General features: G+C 41.6%; 1 protein-coding gene across 1 annotated transcript in view; it reads left to right on the top strand.

The window, feature by feature from the left end:
- The window catches only part of NECAB2 (N-terminal EF-hand calcium binding protein 2), a 437,799-nt gene that overhangs the window by 279,430 nt on the left and 153,708 nt on the right, over nt 1-4,661 (top strand). The gene's annotated exons all lie outside the window — the stretch shown is intronic.

Consider the following 4,661-nt stretch of genomic DNA (forward strand, 5'->3'; position numbering starts at 1 on the left):
GTGCCTCCGTCCCCACCCACTCACCGGAAGGAGAGAGGAAAATACCACCTGCGCCCCTGTCTCCTTCAGTATGACCTAGTGTTCAGCTGTTTGATAGGCTTAACATGGTAGGCAGTAGCAATGGCTATGGCATGTGTGTGAAATGCAATTCAGTAAACTAATCCTTGATTTACTTGTAAGACAGTAAGATCTTAATGCCTTTCTTATTAGCTCTGAGCCCTAAACAAGTTCAGTTTTAACCATTTTCTTGTTAAGTTTGTTTATTTTTTAATCTAAGCTTGTCAGTATTTATAGTCTCACTTGAAAATTCAACTGCTGGGACCAGGCATAGCTCTTGAAGCCAATGTAGTTATGTTGATTTACACTAGTCAAGGATCTGGTTCTCAGACCTATGACTAGGTATGGGGAAGGGTATGGTGATCTAAGACCTGTCTCAGCTACTTATCCACAGCCTTCCCATGTGGTAATATGGTAAATAAGGTAGCCTCAATTTTGGTTTAGATCAAGCCAGACTTTGTTTTGGGGTTTTTTTAAAGACAGCTGATTTTTGCCCCTTATGCGACTTGCACAATTTTACACTATCTGATAGCAAAGTATTGAATTTCATAATTATTTAATACGTTGCCTGTGTCTCAGCTTATGGGACACACTCCAGTTCTCATAAAGTCAATGGGTACCAGATTGGGAGTCCATGAGCTGATGTAAGTATGTATTATTCTTGTCTAAGTCTGTTGAGAGTACTAGACACCATCCCAGAAGCCTCTGCTCTACAAGACCTGTGTGTTCCCAGGTTTTTACATCCAATGTTTGACTTCTTTTGCTAGCTGGAACAGTGCTTTCAGCACCGGGGACATCTTAGGGTGACAGACAGCTGGACTAATCAAGCTAACAAACAGCTGGACTAGGAGCCTTATAGAAAGAACACTCCGCTCATCTATCTAGCTAATTATTTCTCGTGCGCCAATCACTATTGTATCTAAGGGGGTCTCTAAGTTCTCTCAGGGGAGATGTTAGATCAACAAGACAAAGAATAAGATCTTCTCTCATTCCCTGCCTCTTTGTCTTTTTGACATGGAACAGAATGATAATCCTCCAGTAACTGGCATGTCTCCAGTTTCTGTAGCACTGGGATTCCGAGTTCATAAACAGAGGATTATGACTTCTTACTTTTAACCATAAGTAGGAAAGCCGGAGTTAATGAAGAAGATGGAAATAGGCCTTTCATAATAAACTATGTCAAGAGAAAAACCTGGAGAAAACACCACAAGTGAGGTAATTTATATCCTAACTAAACATTGTTTTTTTACTAAAGTTAATCTTTTCAGTAGAGTTCGTCTTAAGTAGGAGAAAACAACATGTAGCTATAAAGAGGAGAAAAGTCAAGGTGTGCATGTTGCTATATCAACTGGGGAAGCAGCATGTTAGAGTCAAATAGTGTTTAATTATATTGCAATGTAAGGCAGCAAGTCTAACAGCCTTTGGTCATTATGGTTTACTTTATTGAAAGCAGGAATCCTAGATGGGCTTATCAGCTCATAGTTGCCTTCTAAAAATCCTGCCCATCTATTCACTTCTGTTACATAGCTACTACAGCTGGACTGAACTCTCCATTTGAAAGGCAACACCTAAATTGTGTCTTTATGCACCAACTAATATTGCTTAATGATTAATCCATTTTCTGAAAAAAATCTGAATGTAAAATACAAAGCAAATTGGGAATTAATCTGGATAATTATAGACTATCAAATGCTTTTATAAAATGTGGATACAATTTATATATTTATATCAAGTTAATAAAGTCTAAATGCAGATTTAAAAGATTTGTATAGATAACTTTTGGCATTTACCTTGGTGATAAAGTCTAACTTGATAAAGACACAATCTTTCATGCTGACGGAACTCGTTTAAAAACATGGCACACAAAAACATTTTTAAGAGTAAATTTCCATCTTTACAGCATTGCATAAGACTAGTGAGTTGAAAGCTGGATGTAAGCAGCAGTAGATTATCCAGTTTGTTTAATGTATTGAGTTGAAATGCAAAAGCAACATTTATTTGATGCATTCCTCCAAAGTCAAAGAAGGGAAATTTAACATAGGATAAACAGGACAAAGTGGCTGTAAAATTGGCAGTGTACATCAAGTAAACATTGTGTATTCAGTAAGTGATTTAGATGAATATCAAAGAAGAATAAACAAATGTGACAGTAAAAGAAAATTAGCACAAAATTACTCTTCAGCATTACCGCCACAAAGAAATATGCTTTTCCAATGCATTGCAGTTTTAATGCCAATACAATATTAACAGTAGGGGGGTCAGTTTTGCTAGCAAGAAGAGAAGAAACAGGAAGACAATTCAAGAGGCAGACTTCATTTAAATGGTCACAGCTGCTGGTATTTATATAAACTTGCACTGTGCTTACAGCTGGCTGTAAAGCAACACCAGACTCAAGACTTAAGTAAGCATCAATTAGTGAATTAAATATACTGTATTTGCTAAGGAGCTGGTCATGATTCAGAATGGGAGACTGAATACACCCTTAAATAAGTAAAAAATGGAAATAACATTTTATTCGTATAAAAATATTAAAGACAAGGGAAAATGGATCTGCATTTCTATGTTGGCAAAGAAATGAAATTGTTTTCCTTTCTTATCAGTATGTCATATTACCTTTGGCAGCTTTGGCAGCTGAATCTTAAGTGCCACCAAACAAAAGTGACTGTAAATGAATGGGTCATCTCCAATGACCCATGGAAGTGATTCAGGAGACAGCACTCTTTCCTTCTGTTTGGATATAGAACCATGACATCTTGCATGGTTGTGTGCTGAGGTCTCAGGTACTATGCTGATGGAGGCACCAAACTACTCTGTAGAACTGTATGTCTATTCCTTTGAATTCAAACTGTGTTCAAGATTGGTTGCATCTGTAGATTTAGATTTGTGGTTGTGTCTTTGCAAATGCAGATTCCTTTGTTTCACTAACTTACCACTTTCCTCAGTGCACTTGAACCCATCCCCTTAACTTGATGTTTTCCAATGTGTATTGTGGTATTCTCAGCTCCTACCTTTTCCTGGAGTTTGGAAGTGCCTCCTCAAAGCATTTCAGGCTGAGATCTCCTCCACCCCCAGATAGGCACTTCCAGGGTGCACTTGCCCTGTAGACATTTTACATTCAGTCTCAGGTGATTCGGAAATCTTGACACTAGCAGTACAGTGATGGGCCATTGCAAACTTCTGGGGAGTGCCACGTTACAAGATCAATGCTTAAATCAAGGCAAGGATTCTTCTCATGTTAGTAGTTTACACAGTTCTAAGCACACTTTTCAGGGCTGTCTGGCTCTATGTTTGAAGGAATACTGGTTTGCTCAGATATAGCTCTCTCTCCCAGACACACAGGCAGGAGGACTTCCTGGTGAAAGGGGATGATCTAGTGAGCAACCTAAGAATCGAAGCGAAGCTGGGAGACAGTGATCATTAGTTGATCCCTTTCTCTATCCATCGCAAAGCTGGCAAATCAGTCAGCAATGCAATAATCCTTGATTTTAGGAAAGCCGACTTTCATAAGATCAGGAGGCTGGTTGCCAAGGCCCTGAGAAACCATGATCCAATTGAGAGGGGAGTTTATGACGAGTGGTCACTCCTTAAGGATGCGATCGCTGAAGCACAAGGGAAGTCCATCCCAGCCTGTAGGAAAGATAGCAAAAGGGCTGGGCGAACGCTGTGGCTAAACAAGGGACTCATGGACTTCCTGTATCTGAAAAGAGAAGCCTATAAGGGTTGGAAGTCAGGCAATATCATCAAGAAGGCTTATTCAGCACTGGCCCACACCTGTAGGGAGCAAATTAGGAAAGCCAAGGCCAAAACAGAACTCAAATTGGCTATGAAAATCAAGGACAATAAAAAGTCCTTCAGATATGTGGGTAGTCGGAAGAAAAACAAGGGTAACATTGGACCCTTGCTAAACCAAATGGGGCAGCTGACAACCGACACCCAGGAAAAAGCTAATGTCCTTAATCATTACTTTGTGTCAGTCTTCCACTAGCCCAAGGGAATCACCCTGCCAAACAAGATGGAGGATTGCCAGGGTGTGGGGGAACACACACCCATCATTGGTGAAGATCTCATGAGGGAGCACCTTGAGAAGCTGGACATCCACAAATCAGCTGGTCCAGATGGAATGCACCCAAGAGTGCTAAAGGAACTGGCTGACATCATAGCGCAGCTGTGGCAGGGCATTGTTTGTGCCTGCCACTTTAAGGGCTGGAATTCAGAAGCAGGCAAGGGCCTGATTAGGGCAGCCATTTTGGATTTAGGGCTGCCCATATAAACAGGGCATTTTGCTGCTGGAAGACCAGGCAACAACATCGCCTGGCCGCAGGGCTGCTGGTATCATCTGGAGGTAAGGGAGGAGCTATAGGGGATGGTCAGGAGGCTCGTGGTCCTGGGCATGACCTAAAACTGCACCCTGCTAGGAGTGGGAGCCCTGGTGGGGCTCTCAGTGGTGCAGGAGCCCCCAGGAAATGGCAGGCTAGTTACCACCCCAGTGAAAGGTGGGTTGGGGTGCCTTAACCCCTAGCCCCCACAACCGGGTGGGTTACCCCCTTTGTAGGGTCTAGAAGGTGGACCCCAGATAGAGAGAGTCGTGTCATAGACTCTTAACC

The sequence above is a fragment of the Gavialis gangeticus genome, unplaced genomic scaffold (assembly GCF_001723915.1).
Source record: "Gavialis gangeticus isolate Ggan-Ray unplaced genomic scaffold, GavGan_comp1, whole genome shotgun sequence".
NCBI classification, from domain to species: domain Eukaryota; kingdom Metazoa; phylum Chordata; order Crocodylia; family Gavialidae; genus Gavialis; species Gavialis gangeticus.